Source organism: Notolabrus celidotus, chromosome 7, assembly GCF_009762535.1.
Source record: "Notolabrus celidotus isolate fNotCel1 chromosome 7, fNotCel1.pri, whole genome shotgun sequence".
Taxonomy (NCBI): Eukaryota; Metazoa; Chordata; class Actinopteri; order Labriformes; family Labridae; genus Notolabrus; species Notolabrus celidotus.
Window position 1 is genome coordinate 14,761,383 of NC_048278.1, and position 24,374 is coordinate 14,785,756.

Consider the following 24,374-nt stretch of genomic DNA (forward strand, 5'->3'; position numbering starts at 1 on the left):
ATTGAAAAATATGTAATTACAATACAGTTGTTCAGATCAGTTGATTTTGATAATTATCACAATAAATATCAAATCATTATTTAATTTAAATATGAGGGCGGATTTTTGCTCCTGAGTGAAATTTTTTTTTTTAGCTGATGTCTGGATTTAGTTCTCTGATAAGCTTCTTGTATTCATCATTTTTGACAGTGCTGAAAGAAAGCAAATCTTTTGTGTAAATTTTTTATTTCTTTTTCCAAACGTCATTAAGCCCACCTCACTCTTACCCTGCAATATGATTGGCTGTTCAATGCCGCCTTCTTCCTCCGTCTAATGTTGGGTGGCAACTTGCGGTTAAGGCACATTAGCACTCTCTCGCTTTCCAGTGGTTGGGGGGTGTAGTTAGAGGTTTAAATATATCCACTTTTTATGAAACATGTGTTATATTTAAATTGCGAAAAATTATATCACGATAATTATCCTTAACAAATTATCGCCCTTGCCCTACCAGCTCCAATCAGCTGCAGTCTACCTCCTTGCTCTCTCACACGTCAACATCCACCGGTTGCATTTTTAGAATGCAGCATGGATAAGGACCACCGGACAGCTGGAGTCATGTGACTGAGGTTTTCCTGAGGTAATTACTGCATTAATGAATATATGACTCATCTCCTCATCCATGTTGTCTTTATTGGCCTCTGAAAACCTCTGACCTGTTGACTCCGGTTTATTGTTGCAGTTAAGTGAAAAATGGATCTGGTGTAATTTGGCCAGAGAACAAGGCAAGACAAGAAAGGATCCTTCTGTCTTCCCATATGATTGACAACTGTGTCAAATCATCATCATAACATGGTGGCATGATCCAAGACCATAATGCATCCCAGATACTCTTGGATTAATGTTACGTTACAACAGTATATGTTAACTTTTCTCTTGCTCATATGTATTCATCTGTGTGTTTGTGTTTGTAGAACTTCAAACTAGTTATCTTGCGATGAGTTGGAAAGAGGGTCTTTTTCTTTCAGAGAAAACTCCTTACTGCTTGCCACAGTTAATAATTGGATATGTGGAAAAAAAAGTACTCAGTGAAATCACAGAAGCGTAATTTGTATCTTTATTATTTATTAATATGCTTTGGTTTACATCTGATTGCTTCTTAATAGAATAGTTCTATTAAGATTGCTTTGGATGTATTTTTGCGTTCCACTGCCTCCAATATAAATTTCACCCCCACAACGTGGCTTCGCATTATGCAAAGCTAGAACTGTTTTTTAGCCTGCATTACTTTGAATTACTTGTATTATGAAAGGAACATTGATATGTATTCACTTTGCCTGTCTTCTCTGCACCTAGGGCTCCGTTTGAAGTGAAATTGGACCATCACATCCCTCATTGCTTGGCTTGCCTCTCTCTCATGTGGAAAATCAGTAGCTGGGACTCAGCTGTCAATCATATGGGTAGACTGACTTCTGCCCATGATGCCTATCAATAATGAAATGGGGAATTTAACAGCCTCCAGGTCTCTCATTCTGTCTCTCTAACTCTGAAATGGAACATTTTGCTGCATTGTTGACATATATTGTTCCTATATCACCAACGACAGACTTTGTTTTATTCCGACACCAGCCCGTGCTTTATCCCTCTATATAGAAACACATGTTGTGCTCACGCTGAGGGAGCTCCTGTCTTAGGTTGAATACCTCTCATCCAAGGTAAGCATTACCCTTGTCATATAATGCAAAAGCCTATTTAAGACTGGCAGCTCCCAGAGATGGATGCCAGCTCAAGTAGATCAAGCCTGAAGTGCCACAGGAGAAACAAATGACAATCCCTGCATTCAGAGATGATGGAAAACACCATCAAATATAACAGCAAGGACCTTTTTACTTTTGCCTCCTTATTGATGTTCTAATCCAACCATTTGTCCTATAAAAACAGTCCCTTATTGTTTATTTCCTCTTCTCTTTTTCCTTATTCATAGGTCACCAGGCTCTTTATGAGCGTGTCATGATTTTCCTGTTGTACCACAACACTGCAGCCTTTCATTTGATGGCTTAATGTGAGTTTGTATATAGAAATATTTGTCAATGGTTGCAACATTCAGGACCTGTCAGCAGTACGCAGGCAAAAAATAATTGCAAGAAAACTTGAAGAAATCTAGGAGGAAACTTTGAGACTAAATCAGCATGGCAGTTTCATCGCATGAATTCAGTGTCAGGCTTTAAACTTAAGTAATCAGTATAGAAGCCTAATAAGTGTTGTAGCAATATTATCCTAAAAGCCTAATGTTAAGTACTTGTCAGACAGCTGTGTGCTTATGAGCGACTTCAAGGGCACACTTCTGAGCTCTGGGACTCACCGAATGTCAACAAATTCACAGAGCAGTCTAACTTCCCTCTCACATTGTGTCTATTAGCTTGTACAAATGACCTGCATGCTCATCAGCATGAAATGCCAGTTCAGTTTCCTCTGATTTAATGTGAAATGACTGTAAGGGCAAATAGAAGATAACAGTAAAAAAAAGAGCGAGGGATATCAAGAGGGTTGGGGGTCATTTTATGTTATCCTTCACTCTGACTTACAGGTCCCTTTGGGTGATTAAAGCGTCTGGCAAGCAAGCTGATAATGTAGGTCCTGATTGAATATGTCTGTCAGCAGTAGGAGCTGCAAAATATTCCAGGGGCTTATTGGAATGTATGGCTTGGAAGATGGGTCCAAAAGCCCATCTGCATTGGCCAGAGCACAAAAAAACAATAGATCATCCTTTTGTGTTATGCGTGCCTGGATTGGCTGGTTAGTGGTGTCTGGCGAGGGTTTTACTCTTTGGAGACAAGCAGCTTCTCTACACAATGTCTCCCTCTCAGCATAACACCAGGAGAGTATGCACATAGCAAGCTTTAGGGAAAGAGAAGAGCAACATTTAAAGGATAAGAGAAGAAAAAAAGGAAGGGGTTTCTTTAAAAGACTGGCTAAATGAAATGCATGCACAAGGAGGTGCAATAGGAGATGAAGTGAAGACCAAATGATGATGGGTTGTGATAATGGAGTAGCTAAAGAAAGCGAATTGAACAACAGAGGAGACGGAAAGCATTAAAAATGATTCCCTTTGGATCCTGATATAAATGTGGAGTTAATAACTGACAGATAAGAGGAGAGCAAAGTCTAAGATCTGAGTCCAGCATAACAAACCTACTCTGCTTCGCTCTGTCTTACAAGAGGTACAAACACGCACTTGATTGAGACTGACATTGACCCTTTAGTGTGTGACACAGGAACAGACTCATTGCAACAGCATCTCATAATGGCATCGTTTTTTCATCACGATTGTCTTTTATTTGGGTCAAAGGAGTGGAAGCTAAGCCTGAATAAGGGGGTAAGAAATGCCACTGGAACTTCAAAGAGGTTCAATATGATGCAATTGGATGCAATGCAATGCCAAACTTCAGCAACTGGGCTTTAAGAAGCAGGTGTTTTAACAGAGGGCAGCAAATTCAACTCAACAGCATGGACAGAAACTGATGGCTGTCATTATTTCAAGCTCCTCCTGGTATTTAGAATTAGGCTCTGAACGTGGTTTGATTTAAAATCCACCAGGCGCGCTCCCCTGCAGCTCGTTTGCAAGACTGTCTGTATCATATGACTAACATTTCAATGAGCTGAAATTGGGGTGCAATCGTGTGACACCATATAAATTGACTCAACAGATGAGAAATGGAATAATAACATGAACCTGTGATTAGAGCCAGGGTACTGAGAGAGCTCTTTTATTGCCGGTACATTTTCTAAGAAAAGAGTGACATAAAGGGGAGAAAAACACGCAAAAAGGGAGAATGTTGAAAATACTGTTACAGATTTTCAGCACACTTCTTGTTTCCACGTGGTTTCTAAAGGTTAGATCTTCATAGGCAAAGCTTTGAGTTTAGACGTCTACTAAAGGGGTGTTGTTTAATTATAAATGAAATCCTTTTTCTCCAAACTGCCTCTAGTTATTACGTTCAGGAATTAATTTGGAACATGAAAAGGCTTATCATTGACGTTGCCTGCAAAAGGTCTGCTTTCCTTGGAGATTAGTCATCTATCAATACTTGTCGGAAATTATTAGTTTCTCCATTTGCAACTGATTGATGTCAAAGTAAAGCAAGGAAACGAGGCGGCGGAAAAGAAACACAAAAACACAGCACAGACAGAGATCAGTGCCATTTGTCGTACCCGCATGCATCATGGCACTTTGTTGTTCGCCACATTGAAGGCCAGTGTTTTGAAGAATACTGACCTGCATATGCACAAGGAAGGGCTTTTGTACACTTATTTACCATAATTTGCCGCAAGCTGCATTCAAAGGCTGGGGGAAGAAACCCAGCCCTTTGAGATAAGCGTCCCTTTGTTTTTAATCAAAGCCCTGGTTTGAATGAGAATTTTTTTCAAATGACTTGAGTCAAATGAAAAGGAGGTTGAGGCAGCCACAGTGCTTTTAGGAACCAAATCAAAACACAGCTATGCAGGAGAAAGCTGTAAGAAAAAAGAAAGTTTGTTGCTTGTTACGTCCCGGCTCAGAGGACGCAACAAAAAACGGGAGAGGAGACGAAGTATGCCAAAAGTGATTATAAATTTAATACAAAAGGAAATAATACTGCACAAACAAAAAACAAACAGGAGCGCTGCGCTGCGGTACCCACACGGGGTGAGAGCAGAGGTGTGCCCGACCAGAGAGAGCCACACGCCGACTGGGAGAGCTCTTTATACTGACTGCCACATCGACCCAGATGCAGCCCATCACCTTGACGACTCAGACCTTAAAAGACACAAACAGACACACAGACACACCTAGTGGTATGGAGGGTTCGTCACATGCTGCTTTGCACAAAGTTTTTCCTGCAACCTTTTTTTAAATCCATGAGTAGGGCTGGGCGAACAGTAATTATCGTAATAAAATTTTTCTCAATTCTCAAAAAAATCAATATATTTAAAGCTGTGATTACACCCCCCAACCAATGGAAAGCGAGGAGGCGCTAATGTGCCTTAACCATTAGTTGCCAACCAACATTAAACTGAAGAAGAAGACAGCATTGAACAGCCAATCATGTTACAGGGTAAGAGGTGGGCGCGCTTAAAGACGTTTGGAAAATAATTAATTTCACACAAAAGACCTGCTTCCTGTTAGCACTGTCAAAAACGATGGATACAAGGAGCTTATCAGAGAACTAAATCCAGACACAAGCTAACAAACCAACTTTCACCCAGGAGCAATAATCTGCCATCAAATTTAAATGAAATAATGTTTTGATATTTTTCGTGATAATTATCGTTATCGACAGATCGACAATTTTTGCGTGATAACATATTTTTCAATATCGCCCAGCTCTCTCTGTGAGTGACTGAGGGAATAATTGAGATGGGTTTATTTTCATCTGTGTATGAAGCATACTGCATGGCGCGATCTAATTTATCACTTTGGATATCAAGCTGTAATGAAATAGTATAGGAGGCAATATTTCCAAAATATAAATGAATGCAGTTTTGCGTATTTTGACACACTGTAGTGTACGTGGACATGCATGTTGTTATCATGAATATGCATATTCACATGTGTATAAATCAAGTGCAATTTCTGCAATCAGTATGGAGTCTATCTGAAAATCATCACTTTAGTGAAGACAGGTGCATAAATGAAGTCCAGAACATTCTGCCTCCATAGCAACATAACAATCAGTATAAAGGCATATTTTTGACTTTTTTCAGATACTGTATCAGAGACAAGTTTTTTGAGTTTGTTTATTAGATTTGTTGGTTTGGCAGCTTTTTTCAAATCATTTTAAACACAGTTATTAAAGGCTGTATCAGTGCCTAATACCAGAAATCCTTAACTTATTTAAAGTAGTCAGTGATTTACAAACCCAAGACTTATTTTACTTAATAAAAAGCCTGCTGCTCAATGTCACAAATTATAATATGTTAAGGTATACACATTTCAATTTCCTAGTTCCAAAAGCACAATATGATCCTCCAGCTGATGAAATACTCAATAAATAACTAAGTTTTGAATCAGTTCTTCTTCATGTTTTTAAAGTACTACTACTACTGCTAATACTACTCTCTCTCTCTCCCTTATTCTTCTCTATCCCTCTTTCCAACACCAACTTGGTCAAGGCAGGTGTCTGTCTAACATGGGTCTGGTTCTGCTCGAGGTTTCTGCCTGTTAAAAGGAAGGTTTCCTTGCCGCTGTAACTAGCTAAATACTGCGAGGTGCAATGCTTATGGTGGATTAAGGATGAGATAAGATCGAGTCATGTTAGTAAAGGGGGACTGGATTTTATCCTGTCTTGATGTTGGGTCTTTGTTTATAGTTTAACATAGTGTATGGTCTAGACCTGCTATGTTTGTAAAAGTGTCTTGAGATAACGTTTGTTGTGATTTGGCACTATACAAATTAAGATTGATTGATGATAAGTAAAGATAATGGGTTTTGAGACACAAATTATTGTAACTTGGACTTCAAAAGTTGTATGTACTTAACCACATTCACTGTGTTGGGATAATATATAATATACAATATACGTGTCCAAATGCTGAAAAAAACATCAGTACTAATATATGCTGCTAAGGGTTGGTTATCGATTTGGGGGGCTGGAACTGGTCCCAGTTGTCATTGGTACACAGGCAGTGTACACCGACTTGGACTGGTCACCAGTCAATCACAGGGCAGCACATAGAGACAAACAGATGTATTGTTATAGATATGGGCAATTGAGAGTCATCAATTCCTTGGACTGTTGAAGGAAGCAGGAGTATTTGCAGAGAAACCACACCCCACAGTGAAAAGTTGCTGTCTAGCCAGGCATTTGAACCATGAACCTTATCGCTGTGACACAATAGTGCTAACTATTGCCTGCATTACCATACAGGCATCATAGAACAAAAAAATATCAATAATTAAAAACGCCAATATGAATAATTTAACAAAAAAAAAAATTGAATTTAATGAAATTTGAATTTAGTTCAGTTTTTATAGAAAGCTTAACCTTTTCAAATGTTTTTTTCTCCTTTTCTCTGTACTGCTCTTGAATGAACACAATTATATGCTTTGGTGTCATTTACAGCAAGCTTCTCCTGTCCTCTGATTGGTATACCGGAGTGTCACCAAGAGTGGGGCTCAGCTCCGAGCAAGCCCTAATGTAAACTGAAACACAGAAAATTGTAAAGCCTTCTCTTAAAGTCTGGTGTCTGCCTCCTGGAGCCAAATTGGTTTGATGATTCCACATGAGAAAGGGCTCCATAATTGAAAACTGTGCCTGCAATACTTCTTAATTTTTGGGTACCCCACTAGGCATAGTGTTCTCGAGGAGGAAATTGAAACCAAGAGCTCTTCAAGATATAAAATTGTCGGACTATAAAGAGCTTTGTAGGTGAGAAACAGGGAAACAGGATTCTACATTGTATTCTAAACTTTATAAAGAGCCAATGCAATCAGTTTTTGTTTGTTTGTTTGTTTGTTATGTCTAGTTCTTGTCAGTACACCTGAAGCAGCATTATGAACCATGCAGCAGGAAAATTATTAATACAAGCGTATAATAAAAATAGAAATTTATATCTCAAGCATGAATTATTTCTTTTCAACATCTTTTTGAGAAAGGATTTTTTTTATCTTTTGGAATGTCTCTGGTGAAAATAAGTCTATTCTTGAAAGTTACTTTATGATGGAGTTGAAAGGCAAATCCTGATCAAATATAACTCCCAGTGTCCTCCCAGTGCTGCTCTTTGGCAGGTTTATGCTGTTTATGATAGCTCTGGTATAACCTAAGATAATGGCAAAATACAGTATCTTTATTTTTTTTTGGTTGAAATAACAAACTAGTTTTGGTCAATCAGATCTGTTCATCCTGTAGGGCTGATAATTCGATAACGATAATTATCATGATGTAATTTTTTCTCAGTATAAATAGAACAAATGTTCCATAAAAATTTGATATGTTTTAACCTGTAATTACACCCCCAAAACACTAAAAAGGGAGGGGGCACTAATAGGCCTTAAACGCTAGTTGCCAGCCAACATTAGACAGAAGAAGATCGTGTTGTAGGGTAGCACGTAGCTGACGTGCACCTCCTCCAAAATGTAACTACCCTCGTGATTGGTCCACTCGACGGCATTGTGTTTTTCATTTGGCATCAATCAGTACAATTGTGTATCATCATTTAAGTAATAAGAAGAACTTAAGGAGTGTTTTAGGATGATACCTAAAGGAGGTATACATGAGATGAATAATCAGGTTGAGATATCTAACTTCATTAAACGTACTTTTGTGTGATCAGAGAACTTATAGTTATCGCACACAAACTGATATTGATCTAATGCATAGGATTCAAATTAACTTAATGCATTTTCTCTATTATCAATAAAGCATTGTAGTCTATCTAACAGGATTTGTGGTCATTTGTGTGGAATACAGAACAGCGATCTAACAGGCCAGGTATGGAGAGAAGTCCTTTGTGTGAAGACGTTAGGAGATCATTTTTTAACTTGTCTCATAGTTCAGTGGTGGACTCCTGGCTGAACAGTCTTTAATAAAACTCTTGTCCGCAAGAGACACATAACTGTTTTGTGACTGCTCTCTTGACAGTCCTTGAGAGAAAGGGAAGTTTGGGTATAAGTCAATGGTCAGATAAGGTGCCTCACAGGGCAGAGTTTATAGGTTTAAAATCTGGTGCTTTAAAAAACAGTGGTACATAGTCTGTTGATAAAGACAGAGTTACAGAGAATCCAACATTGTGAATATGCATTTTTGCATATTCACAATGTTGGATTCTCTGGCCCAATGTTGGATTTCCTGGCCCTGTAGTAGCATGTTTACTTACCCAACAGCTGTCATAGCTTCTTGGATAAATAATGTGTTTGTGCCTTAAATTGAAATGACCACTCTGTACCTTTAAATAAAAATGACCTATGAGATGGTTTTTAAGTCGTTGCACGTTGGAGTTATGTTAATGCAAGTACGTGTTCATAAGATCCTATCTACTCAGCTTCTCTGCAGCCAATCTAAACCCATTCACACCTTTGTTAACAGGATGATGTATAGCTTCGCTCATAGCAGAAAACTGTAGCGGACAACTTCAAACGCTAATACTAAACTAGAGGTTTTCCATTTTTCCAGAGAAGTGGTCCAACTGTTCTTGACTGGAGCAACATATGATAGCTTTTATCTCAATATTGTCGACACATCCAACCCAGACCATATCTAAGCTGTACATCACAGCATGGACAGTATAATTCATTTGAACTGGCCTTCACTTATCTGTAGCTCATGGTAAAAAGGTCTACAGCCCACCAGTGAATGCATGCTATCTCTCCCTGTATTTCTGAAGGTCTTTTAGAAGTCACCACTAACTAGAAGCTGGGGAATAGACTGTCTGGCTTGATGGAGAAGAGAGAGGGGGTCCCCCCCCCCAAGAGGGCCCGTCAGTCCCCGACGCTCACACCTCATACAGATTCTCTTTCATGTGGACTATTAGCATCAGGTAACGCTGCAGCCCACCGCTTTGAAGTCAAGGCAGATATGAAAGAATCAGGAAGAAGCGGGAAAGGGGATGTAGATGAAGAGTGTGTTAAAATATGGCTACTTATTCACATGCAGTGCACTGGAGTGTTGCATAAAGACTGCACAGACACAGCATTAATAACAGCAATTACTGCCATCACTCTGTAATAATCCCTATGAAATATTTCAAAAAACAACGTAATCTTCATTTTCATTGGCTGCATGAGTGAGTCGAAGCTAAATAAAAAAAGTAATTAGCCGTTTTTTTTTTCTTGCAAAGTTCCAAAAACATGAACAAAAAGTTTAAAGCAGTCTAAACTTTTACACATGGTATAATTACCAGCTCCCGACTAAGAATAGGGAAACAGGTTACCATTTGAAACAAGTTGCAAATGTTCAGTCTGAAAAAAAACACTGCAAAATATTTGACACAGTGACAAAATGACAGTAGTGACAGCACAGAATGAGTGTATTTTCATATTTTCAACAGTGTCAAGGGGAAGAAAGCGTCAAGAAAAAAACTTGAACATGTCAGATATGCTGCAGTCACTGTGAAAGTTAATCCGTCAGTATTGCATATTCCCCATGTTAAGAAAAGAGGCTCATGACCCAGCTCTCCAGATGTGCTTCTCACACACCACTTTGTGCTAAGACTCTTCTCTGTACGGTGAGCTTCGATCCAGAGCAGTCCAAGCAGCACGAGCGCTGCAGGGGAGGGGGAGATTTAGCTGAAGTGCTTCAACCCTGCTATGTTAATCCTGTGGCTACAAAGGGAGAGAGAGAGAGAGAGAGAGAGAGTGAGAGAGAGAGGGAGAGAGAGAGAGAGAGAGAGAGAGAGTGAGTGAGAGAGACAGAAATAGAGACAGAGACCAGGGGCTTGCATCTAACCAGGAATGGTTCTGCAAGTTCAGCCAAGTGACAACACCAGATATGCAGGTTATTGGAAGGGAGCCTGATAGCCACATACCTTGGGCCTATGTCACAAATACAGCAATTACGCACACAAACAAACACATGTAGATACACACAAAATCATGTATAGGCAGTTGAAATGCAGGGCGAGTGCAAACCTTTCATGAGCCAGAAGCAGAATGCGCCAAGGTTACATTCAGCACAGCCTCTGTATTAAGGCACATATCAGCAACTGTTCATTAGGTAGCAGATGAAAGTTGAAAGGTTCATTTTATTTTCTTGTTTCTTAGTTTGTTTGTTTTTTGCATTTGATAGATGTTTAATTAATGCAATAATGTATATATGTTTTATTATTATTATTATTATTATTATTATTAGTAGTAGTAGTAGTAGTAGTAGTAGTAGTAGTAGTAGTAGTAGTAGTAGTAGTATTATTATTTGTGTTATTATTAAATTATTATGATTATTATTTGTGTTATTATTAAATTATTAAATTCCACTATATTTTTCATTGATGAATCTATTTGTATTTAAGTGTAATTATTTATTTATTTATTTATTTATTTATTTATTTATGTATTTATTAATTTATTTATCTATCATTATTATTTTTAATTCCACTTTATTCTAAATTGATTAATTTATTTTTATTTAATGTTTACTGATGTTTTTATTTATTATTATTATTATTATTATTATTATTATTATTATTATTATTATTATTATTATTTGTATATATCTTTTTAATTCCACATTATTATGAATTGATTACTTTATTTTAATCTAATGTTTGGTCTTTCTGTTAATTATTTATTTAGGTCAACCCCCACCTACCCCTCAAATTTGTTTCCAATGTTTTCTCCCATTCAGTTAATCTCAAACCACTGTCCAATTTGCTACAACAAAAATAGAGAGACACATACACAAATGCACAAACGCATGCACGCACAGACACACACATTTACACACACACACACACACACACACACACACACACACACACACACACACACACACACACACACACACGAAGTGTGCACATGTTGTCTTTTATTTTTCATAGTTTTGTATATTATATATTGTATTGTCATGCCTCTCGCCTTGTATTGTTCTGCAACACAATTTTGCAGTACTGTAACTGTAAGTATTTATAATTTTTTTAGTATAAACGATTTCAATAACTGCTTTCTTGCACAATTTATAAAATGTTTGGTAAATTATTAAAATTAGGGTTCTCTTTTAAATAACAGCCAAAAACAAAACTACATTGAGTTAACCATCTTTCTTAAAAATATCAAATTTTCACATAAGACAAAGAGAAATAATAATTTCATGCTGTTTTGTCTTGAAATTTTCAGTCTAGGTTGATTTGTCAACACCGTAGTTTACCACGGCTCCCGCAATTGCAGTTTAATGCACCTGCAGTTTAATACAGTTTAAAACAGCAGACAAGCATTGAGCACCTTCTCTCTAAGAAACAAATTAGAAGAACATGTTGTGCATCTGTTTGCAGCCAGTCGAAGAAGTTTGTCACTTTTTATTGCGACTGCGCTCTGATCTCTCGCTGTAAGTTCTTTTTACTGAACAGCAGGACACAATAGAAGAGTTTGTTCACTTGAGGAGACGGGGGGTGTAGAGAGTGTCACTGCTTCAAAAAGCTGAGTGATCAAAGCCGAAGTACCAGAAATAGTGCACGTGTTTAGTCGTGTAAAATTTAGGAAAAAGCAATTCCCTATTTGGTTATGTATGAAAAATGAAAGATTAAAGAGTATTCAAATAATGGACATGAAAATAGCATTGAGGGACATTAAAGGCATCAAAAAAACTAGCGCGTTCATTCAAACATAAGGAGACTGCTATCGATGAAAAAAAGAAGCCCCAAAACACACTGAATAATGTAAAGGCACAGAATGACATAAAAATGTATAAAGGGGAGAGAATGATTTATTTATTTATTTGATGTTGAAACAGTGTAAGAATTTAGGCATGTTACAAAGTGAATGCATCCTATAATGTCTGAGCTTAGTGCTGTGCAGTTGCAGTGCATCTCTTTCACATTTGCTACTTCATTTTCCTAATTGTTTGCACTAATAAAGATGATTGGGTTCAGAAGTTCCCTCGCAGCACACTGGCTGTGAGTGTGCATTAGAGAGACAACAGGCATTATGTGTTTGTGTGTTTGAGCTGCTCTCATCTGCGCTTTGTATAAACCGGCAGAGAATGATTTTGATGATCGGAATGTTAAACACAGCTGCATTAAAACAATGAGTCATTCACCAAAAGCAGCAATTATTGGTATTAAACCCTAGTGCACCTAACCCTTCCACAGCGTGGTTCAACAAGTCATCTCAGGAAACAATGTGTGCTCACACTCATCATGTATAATTCAAGTGGCCCACTTGTAGCACTCTGGGAATAAAAGCAACTAAAAGACAATAACAATAGCAGACAACTACTGAATATGTATAAAAAACACTGGTTTTGACCATGTGGTACAACGTACAAACACATGATGAATGGATTTCAAGCTATGCCCTTTGCTCTCTATCTCTCTTTTTTCACCCACCCCAACTCAAAAAAATGTTTTAGTTAAAGTGATATTAGGAGAGAAACGAATGTGGGCGGTGATTTTTAGTTAAATGTGGGGGTAATCAGCTTAATGCAGAGTTAAAGGGCTGATGGGACACCAGCCAAATCTCTGGGCTATTAAAGTCGCACCATGTCCCCGGCAGTGACCTCATCCTCAGCTTTAATTATTGCAATAGTGTCTATCTCCTTTGGCTGCTCCCACTCTCCCTCTCTTCTTTGTCGGGCTTGCTTGTTCTCACATCGTCTCTCACTTCCTCTCTCACTTGCTTTGCAGCATTCCATTTTTTTTGAGTGTTGTAAACCTCGTTTAAACTCCTGCAGCACTCACTTCCTCAGCTTCACTTGCAGATGTTGCTTCTTTCCTTTGCTCCCTCCCACCCATTTACACTAGTGCTATATCTGATCCATCCTAACACTTCCCACCCATCCCCCCTTCCATGTCAGAGCTTCTGTTCTAACCCCTCCTTTCCTTTTTGGGTAAAGCCTCCTCCCCTCCCCCCTGTTTTTTAAGATCAGATCCTCCGTGAAGTTCATCTTTTTTTTGCGCTTTTTTCCCCCGTTCCCTATTTCCTCCTTTGCATTGCTGTGCTTGTCATTTTTGTCAGTGAATGACAGCATGTTGGAGAAGTGTGCAGCTCATTTGAGTATAGGGGCAGGGACTAGTGGGTTGCACATAGAATGTTCTGAGGAAAGGTTTTTGTAATTACAACTGACAAAAACATACATATTTAAATGCTGCCATCAGATTCATCCCTTGGGGTGCAACATTTAAAGTTTCTTGTTTCTTCAATTCAGCTTTTTTGCTCTCTTGGTGTTGCAGTTACTCTTTTTCCGCATGCCTGAAATGGCTCCCTCATCCAAATTCAGCCTCATCCTTTTTGCGATACCTTTTACTCTTTCAGAAAAAAAAACAATAAAGTTATATAACCTGTCTCTCTAATTCTTTCTGCATTATGATTCCACCTCTTCAATCCCTTGTGCCATTTTACTCCCTCCGTTTTCATCCTCTTCGATCCCTGTGTCAAACTCGCTCTGATCTCCTTTCTACTGCCTCATCTGTCTTTTTCCCACCAAATCACCTTCTCCTTTTTTATCTTTATTTTATCCCCTCTTCCATCTTATTATACCAAAGGCTTCACTTGCTTCCAGTAACAATGTGCTATCAGTATTGCAAAAAGAACTGCTGGTGGCTGCTCATGTTCAACCACTCACATAAATTCTTAATTCCTCTGATTCATCTCCATTGGCCGAACACAAACGCTGATACATGCAGGATATATAGAACCTATGGAGAGATGTACACAAAGAAAAGAACAAAGAAAGAAAACATTTGGAAAATACACACTAGCAAATGCAAGTGTGCATTGAAGTGCACATGCAAACACACAAGTAAACATACAGCTAGTAGTGTCACACACTCATAACATCTCTGCCAAACATCTGTTGGCACATCTATAATTTCAACAGAACCCCAGTATGCCATTGAGATGCACACATTGCCAGCTGGGCTAACACTTCTGCCAGCCTCACAGCTGCACAGTGTGTGTGGAGGACGGGGTGCCTACTGCACGTGTGTCTGTGTGAACGAAAAACACCCATCTAACGACTCCTTTGCATACACTTAATTTCTGTCATTATGCCTCTTTCTATATGGTGCCTGCCACTTGCTTTGTTTGCATAAATCAGCCAGGATTCCGAATTCAACCTGTTACAAAGGTTCTTTCACTGAAAATCAGTTTTTTGCAAATGAATTGCTGTGATAAAAGTCATGTAAACAAAATCATCTTTATATTTTGGACATTTTATTATTAACTGGACAAGAGAGGGGGAAAAGTATTTCCAATTGTTTCACTTTGGTTATGTTCTCAAGTAGGGCTAGGCGATAATATGCCAACCATAATTATCAGGATATCATTTTTCTCAATATAAATAGAAGAAATTTGCGATAAAAATGTTCTATATTTAAACTTATGACTAAACCCCCAACCACTGGAAAGGGAGAGGCCTTAAACACAAGTTGCCAACCAACATTAGATAGAAGAAGAAGACCGCATTTATCAGCCAATCATGTCACGGGATAGGAGGTAGGCAGGCTTAAAGATGTTTGAAGCGGAATGTAAACACAGCTGAAATGAGCAACAGCGACACTGAAGGAAACTCAAAACTTACCAGCTCAAAACAGAGTCACAAGGCTAATGCTGTGCTGACTCAGTGTTAGCTTTATACACTTCATTAAATATACTTTCAGGATGTGGGCAAAGGAAGAGCACGGAGACAACTTCTGTTGTGTATTCCGAATACATTTCATCTCCACCGCGACCATAGTACAACTGAACACTGAATAACCATGATGCATTCATTGCACTGTGGGAAACAACATCACTCTGTCCGTAACCCTCAGTAAACTTGAAGGGGCACTACTCAAAACCATACTCTAATGAACTGATACACAGTACACAGTTTGATATTTGTTGTGAATTCAAATCAAAATATGCAAAGTACCTCAAGCTGAGAAAATAAAAATTTACAAACTAAAACTTCACAAAAATCTCATCTTACACAAAAGACTTGCTCTCTGTTGGGGAACATGAGGGATTCAAGAAGTCTATCTGAGTGCTAAATCCCAGATACAAGCTAATAAACCACCTGGTTTCTTCAACTTTCACTCAGGACCTAACATCTGACTTTAAATTTAATGAAGTAATGATTTCATATTTTTCGTGACACTTATCAATTTCGACTGATATGAAAAATGTTATCGTGATAACTTTTTCATTATCGCCCAGCCCTGATTAAAAGTCATGACTACACTCCTCTCTGTCTTACAAGAATAAAGGGATCAAAGCGATGCAGGTCTATGCATCTACTTCCAACAATAACATTAACATGGTGGGTGGATTTTTCTCACCACTAACATGCTATGGTGCACTCTGTTAGAAGAAGGCTCGTCTATCACAGTGTTCAAAACCTTTGAGTGGTTTTATAAAATATGACTCATGTAGATGCCATCCACATCCAAATTTACAAATTAAGTAGGCATTTCCAATGCAAGCAACCTCTTGTTCTGATTATGTATTGGCCTTTTTAGTTATGCATGTATGATGAAATTGGTAAACAGCCTTATACAGATATTATGCCATTGTGTTTTTTTCTGTGGTCCACTTAATAAGGTAAGCTATTGATTTGCATGAAAAGTACATAGCTCCATCCATCAGTTCCAGAGGGTGTCTGTGAGATTGGATGGGTCTTTTCAGAGATATAAGTATTGATTTAATAGCTCAGCATTCATACCTTGAGGTCCTCTCAAAGATTGGCAGGCTCAATTTTATTTTAATTATACCTTTAGGTGCTGCTGTCTGTATTTAATTGCAAAACATCTGAAATATTACATGCCACAATTTGATCTCAACAAACCCTTTTTCTTAATTTAGTATGATTTCTCAAGGTATCTGATTTGCGGAGTTGCCAAGATAACTTTTACCATTAAACTGCATGGTTGAAGACTTCATCCTACAACGATGATAATCTTTGGGTGTATGTTTTGAAATGGATGAACACATCAGTAAATACAATTCTGGAGCAGTGTTTTCACACTTGCACAAAGTTTCGGAATACTTCCAGGAATTACCCATGTGAGCTGCATGTGTGAACACAAACAGCAACATTTTCACCCTGACTTCACTCAGAATATCTTCACCCCCTTGTATGATTTTGTGGTAAAGTGGGGGCTTATATGAAAGAAAACTCAGCAGGAAATCTTCAAAAAAGTTCACTGTAAGCAGGCAGGCAGGGGTGAGGGCCAGTGTGCTGTCTAATTTTGCTGCTTGGTTGTAAAATGGTACTGTAGCACTTCTGTAATTGACAATAGAGACCGTTTGCACTATTATTAGTTTGTTTTGGCACCTTAATATTGCGGCATTGCATGAATGAGGACTTCTTAATTAATTAGTTACTGTAGTGGGAATTTTTATGATAAATGATTTATGATATATCTTGTTTCTTGATATACCTTGTATTTTTTATATAGTGTATGTGAATGCATATGATTGGATGTTTTTTATTTATTTTCTGTTTTAAAGTAACACTATTTAAATGTTGTCTGTTGTGTGTTTCATTATGACCCTGACAAGGCCACAAACCAAAATGTGTTGGTTTTAACAATAACATTTTTCTTGATACTACAAGTGTCGCTGTTTTTTTTACCCCTCTGGTACCTTAAGATTTCTAGACAAGTATGTCTTAATGCACTGCAATCAAACGGAAATGGATGTAGTCCCTGACATCACCCAACTATTCTTGAGCGCTGTTTTGAAGCCAATCGTCAACGGGTGCCATATTTGAAATGCTGAACTCAACCTAACTTTGTCCAAGCTAGAGGGAAGTAAAGATTCAGGGGTTTAGCCTCCTTGCTTACAGCTACAGTGATCCCTATCAATCAAGTCAGCCATGTCCTTATTTGGGCAAAAGTCATAAGTGTAATACCTTGGAAAATACAGAGTGATAATAAAAATTCACCCCCTTACAATGTGTGACGATGAGGAATTTGCTATTCAGATCTAAACTGTTTTTTGAACCAGGCTGTAAACATGTTTATTTTTATTGCAAAAATCAGCTTTTTTGATTTGGTGTTGCTGGTGTTTTGACCCCTCTGGTACCTTAAGATTTCCAGACAAGTGTGTCTCGATACACTCCCATCAAATAAGGCTGTACAGATTCATAATGTTACACCCCTAGCCTCTCCATGTGCATGGACAAAGTATAGAAGCATGATTTGATACTCTATTAAAACATCTTCCTTTAAGATTTTAGGACAGGCATCCAGGACTCTTAGCTGCTTAGTGGCTCCCTTGGATAGGAAGCACTTTTTGGTAGTACATTGATGTGAAAGTTGGAGAGTGACTTGAAATAGATTGAAAAATGACATCAAAACGTAGTCACACTGCCTTTACTCACTTCTCTGCTTCAGTATGTATTGTCCCGCAATCTGTTTATACTGTCGACACGTTCAGTTAATCATAGTATTGACATGAGGGCAAAACCTGTTGTCAAAGCGCTCTCTGTTGCTTCTTCTGCCAGCTATTAAAATAAACTTTCACTGCAATCATTGACGAAAACACAGCTGTGACTTGAAGAAGAAAAACACATGCTAGGGATTCAGACAAAAACAAACAAAAAAAGACAATAAGGACTTAAGTAAATTAAAAGATATGGAAGAGTAAACTCAAGGGATCAGCAATCTGGGCAAACTAAAGGAGCTTGGGCAAGAGGTAGAGCAATGAAAGGGATGCATCACAAGGATGATTAGGGAGGGAAAAATAGTCATTTTGCTTTGTTTTTCAATTATTTTCCTATCCTCTATGCTTTAACTAAGAAGGAGTGTTATGCTTGGAACACAGTGCCACACATCCGTGGTTTAGCTCGGGCACCAAAAGCGCATTTAAATATTTGGAAGTTAATGTCAAAAGTCAAGCAGGAAATGACCCCTTTTCTGTCCTGTGACATTACATCACATTCATCATCTTCTACTGCTACATAGCTGACTGACAGAGAGAGAGAGAGGGATACAGCGAGAGAGAGGGAGAGAGAGAGAGAGAGAGAGAGAGAGAGAGAGAGAGAGAGGGAGAGGGAGAGGGAGAGGGAGAGAGAGGGAGACTAAAGCGAAATGTTGAGTTCCAAACAGCATTAAGCCACATTAAAGAAGATTAGGGTAAGCAATCAAGTCATGGTTGTCATGGAAACACCAAGCCTTAACTGTTATTAAGTGGGGCCGGCTGGCTAGCCAAGACTAAGATTCTACTATGAGGGATAAGCTAAATGTTATCCACCCCCCTCCCGCCTCCCTCTGCTTTCTGTCAGTAATTCGGGATAACATGACAATCTACATCCCAGATAATCTTTGTCCTCTAAATGTATTTATACTTGCTCTGCTTATTTATGGCAACACAGATTGTAGAAAGGAGACTTTCCTGTGCTCTGGATTTATCCATCCACAACTGTGCCTGCCTAGATGACACTTAGTGAGTGGTTAGTAAAGTATGACGAGGTTATGGGTCAACTCCAGCATGACACCAAAGCTACTTATGGATGGTGGAGAATTTTTATTATTTCTCTCTTTTTTTTTTTTTTTTACCTCATTTAAACTGAAACTTAACCCTATGTTTCGCTTGTTTGTGTGAACCATGAAGCCAGACAAAAAGAGAGTGTGACAGTATGAAAAGCTTTTTTCAGCCTTCAAATTGGGCTCTCAAAAAGCAGACAGCTGAGATTCAAGCTTAACTAAGTGCTAAGCAAGAGAGTGTCACGAGTCATGTCCCCAGAACAGAGAGAGAAAGAGAGCAAGGGAACATTAGGACGCCATACAGTTTAGTAGGCCAATTTGAAAAACGTTATTTCAAGCCAGGCACTCGTAAACATAATATGCAGGACATTACACACTCATGCTTTCTGAACAATATTTTTTCTTGACTGGATGTTGATTATATGCTGTATGGTTCAGCATCATATGTAAGACACACATATAGATACAAATAGGCATTTTATGCATATTTAAAAAACACATACACTACAAGTCAAATATTTGGAAACACTCCTTCTCATTCAAGGGTTTGTATTTATTTTAATTATTTACGTATGGAATTATTTGATTCACAAAAAAGTGTTGAACAAACCAGACAATGTTTTATATTTTAGATTCTTTAAAGTGGTCCCTTTTTGCCTTGATGACAGCTTTGCAAACTCTTGGTATTCTTTGAATTGACAGGTGAGCCATGTCAAGAGTTTATTTGTGGAATTACTTGCCTTCTTAATGTGTTTGAGATCATCAGTTGTGTTGTTCAGAGGTAGGGGTAGTACACAATAGATAGCCCTATTTGACTACTGTTGTAATCCATATCATGGCCAAACCATATCATTTAATAGTTTTGATGTCTTCAGTATTAACCTACAATGTCGAATAATTAAAATAAATGAATAAGATAATATAACCAGTCAAAAGTTTGGACACACCTTCACATTCAATGGGTTTCAAAGTTTGAATTTTTTCCTCACTTGCCTATTAATTGTACTGATAAAATATTAAATATAAAGGAAGCATGTTCAAAGTAGGGACGCAACGTAAGAGATTTTGGTGGTACGATTATTGTCTGAGAAATAACCACTGTGACGGGGGTATTCTTATGCACCAATTTGTCATGAAACTGTCTAAAGGGGTAATTATTTCATTTGAAAGATTCATGTCTGGTACTTCCTTGTTGAATGTTCATAAATAATAATTTCATAATTTCATATTCAAGAAGATTTAAAGTGTTAACATTCACGTTAGTGCTGGAGAGAGAGATTGCGACAGACAGACAGACAGAGTGGATATGAATGTGGACATGAAACGTAAAAAACATAAAAGAGACATAAGATCATGCAGTCTGGTGCAAGCGGCAACCTACGGTCTCAAAATATGAAGCCTGTGCGGAAGTGATATAAACTGCAGTTCATCAAGCATCCACTTGAGGCTGGATGCAGAAACACAGGAAATCACATGCACAACAATTAAAAAAAGACGATCCTTGCAGCAATGATAAACATGTTTACAGCCAGTTTCAAAAAAATACCTCGGTCTGAATAGCTAATTTCTCTATCCGCACACACTGTACAGGGGGTGATTTTTTTTTTACGCAACGGTTCAGAATATATTAAAGCTGGGGTTGGTAATCAGATTTAGATACACTTTTTGTCATACTGATTAAAATGATCTTTATGTCCTGATGGCAATCAATACATAATGTGTTCCTAAAAAAGAGTGAAAAAAAACTGCTATCTACAGCCGGAGTAAACCTGGGAAAACACCAACCAATCAGCGTTTTTTGGGTGCCAAAATTTTAAACCATTCAAATCCCGTCCTGCCGTCCTGCCCGCCTCCTGCGCGTACATTTCCCCAGGCGTGCACTCCTCCGACTCCCCGTCTCCTGCCTCTGCTTCCCCTGACTCTACTGACTGCCCCTCTCGCTCGTCCTCGGGCCTGTCCCCTCTGACCCGATGAGGTGCTTTGCTCAGGACTGTAGTCCGGATCAGAGTCTAAAAAGCTCTCACCAACAAGCAAAAGAATTAATGACATGTAGTATGTCCTACAGAAATGTAGATGTACTGTAGCGTCCGTCCGGACGATGTAGGGAAGACGAGCCGATTGGTGAACACGTTTGTTTGTGTTTTTAACTTTCACTATATGATGTTTTGGTGAGGACTGGTTTTGAATCAGTCACCATCATATGGTCGCAAGTCAGCGGCGCTCGTGCTTGTGAGCGGGGGGGGCGTCATTTTGGAGGAGCTTGGAGGAGCTCCGAGGGGAGGGAGGGAGGGGTTAGACGGAGTCATGAGGAAAAGCTACATTCAAATTCATGCTAGTTTTCCGAGATTACCAACCCCAGCTTTAAGATTACGAGTGACTTGACTGGCAGGCAGGAACACTGTAGCTGTTGACTAGAAGGCTCAAAGCCCGCTTATTTACCTCACAGTAACTCGCCAGCAGTTAGGTTGAGTTCAGCCTTTCCAGTATGACTCCCGCTGACGATTGGCTTCAGAACTGGATACTACGTCCATTATTTATACAGTCTATGGTCTGGTGTTGCTCTGTATAACTATGTGGAGTGGGTAGGACAGGAGAGACTGAGTGGACTTGCCATGTGGTTCATTGAGAATGACAAAGAAAATGGACATACAGCGCATCGCTGACAAGTCTGCGGAGCTTAAGGCTCGCCCTTCAAACAGTGGTGAGTAGGCCTAGTACAAATAGATTTTTTGTTTGTAAACATGTGGGCCGCTGTGCCAATTTTACTAAACTTTATAGCTATTGATACAGTGGCCTACTGTGCTCTCATTAGTTGAAAAAGTTTAAGTGGATGTCAGAATGATGCAGTCGCTATCTGTGGTGCTGAACTGCTTTGAATTTGTGTTGTTTTATTATTTTTATATTACAAGAAAATGCAGTGTTGCAAGGAGTTTCTCCAGAGGAGATATGGCATGGCTCCTCTTTCTGACTGGCTCCAAATCAGCCCTTAGGTCATCCAGTAGCTCAAAAATGGCATTGCTGGAGAGACGATATGTCTCTACTTTTTTTATTTCTGACAGTCCAAATATGTTGACATCACACGGAGGATTCTTTCTCTCCGTCATCTGTCATAGGATTTATGCCTGCTTCTCGCAACAATGACCGCTGCCATTTGTGCGTAACACTGTGCCAGTTTGCACCTTCCTTTCAAACGTGCAAAATGTAAACGCAAAAACACCGCCTGCTATCTGCTTCAAGTTTGTTAAATCACATTGAGTGTGCTAAATGATTACATTTGTATTTCCTGCTTCCAGTATTTTGAGCGTTCTGATAATCTGCATGTATTCTGCATATTCAAGAAGGCAAACACGCTTACTGATTTGATGTATATATATATATATATATGTGTGTGTGTATATATATGTGTGTGTGTATATATATGTGTGTATATATATATATATTTATATATATATATGTGTATATATATATATATATATATATATGTGTGTATATATATATATATATATATATATATATATATGTGTGTGTGTGTGTGTGTGTGTGTGTGTATATATATGTGTGTGTATATATGTGTATATATATATATATATATATATATCAGCCCCTTTTTGACAGAGACAATAGAAAAACCCAGTGTAGCGGAGCCTTCACGATAACGTTAACAGTGGCACTTTTAAGTGTGGTTAGTGGTGAAACAGGTTAATCCCGATGTCCCTAGTTCAAAGCAGACAGTATATTAGAAAATACACATTCAAATAGAAAAAAAAGCCAACGTACAATCGACGGCGGCAGCCAAATTGGAAATGCGGAACTCAACCAGGCAGAGCGTGACATAGTTTGAGCCTCCTAGCCAACAGCTATGTGTTCCCGACCGGGAGTCACGTCAGTCATGTCCTTATTTGGGCAAAAACTCGTAATCTTAACATCTTCTGAACCGTCACATTAGAAAAAAAATCACACCCCGTACAGTGTGTGCCATTAGAGAGATTAGCTTCGTAGAGCCAAGACGTTTTTTGAACCAGGCTGTAAACATGTTCATTAATGCTGAAAAGATCGTCTTTTTCCCATTCATGTCTATGTGGTTTCCGGTGTTTCTGCAGCCAGCCACAAGCGGATTCTCGATGTATTGCAGTTTATAACACTTCCGCATGGGCTTCATCGTGAGACCGGAGGTTGCCGCTTGATTAAAACACTGTCCGGGCTAAGAAGGCCATATTCTAACCATCTAAAATGCATGGACTAAAGCTCATGGTGCAAAGTGATTTTGTGCGTGTCCAACCACCATGTTGCCAGGGAGGTGCTGCTTAATCTGGGCACTGAGTCAGGCGCAAGGCCCAAAGAGGGTGGATGAAGTCCCTCGATTATTCAAATGTGTGTTTTGGGCATAACATGGATCAGTCCAATCGATGTGTCTGTTCTAATTCTCTTCAAGAGCCAGGTGTGCCTGCAGGCAGCTGTGTGACTCCTAAATACCTCAAGCTTGATCTGGCATATAATGCTTCACTCCCTCTATTGTGCCCCTAAAAATGCAGAATACAAACAAAGGTCACCTAATGAGTCAATGCTTGAATTAACGTTGTAAGCATCAGGACACGCCATCAGTTTTGGACAGGATCAAATGTAACTAACGTCCTGTTAACTTTTTTTATTTTTAGATCACATGACTGTATTTTGTGCAACATTTATAATGGATACTGTCCAATCTTTATCAATATCCGTAGGCACTATGATGTGTTTGAGCATGTGTGTAGCTGTTCAAAGGTAGTGCGCATTTTAGAGAGCTTGGTGTCTCTCATAGTCTGGCCTTTTTGGCTCGTGCAGAGCTCAGGTGGAGCAGGTGTGTGAGGAGATAGCAGTGGCATCTGGCATCCTTAAATCAGCCCCATACCGAGAGAGGAGTTTCATGATGTATGGGGGGAAAAAACGTACGTCTCCAAGCCGTCTGACCCAATGAAATACCCAATTTCACTATATCAGCAAAAGCACTGATATTATTTTATGAGTGAGAGAACTTCCGTGCATCTGACTTTAGACTTCAGACCAGGTTCTCGTTGGTCGAAGGAGCAGGTGCATTCTGCCTCCTCAATTAAGCAAAGCATCATCTGTGTGCACTTCATTTTGAGACCAACGTACCCATGGGCGTGAATGTTGGCACAAGTTTACTCACTCTTTACACAACATGGGTGCTGAATGTTAAGATAATGAGACAATAACACTTGTGCTACACCCTTTGACACCTGCTTGGTGAAGAATAGGGGCCTGTATTTGAATGGTTTGCAGAGTCCATTGCTGGGGCCAAACAGACA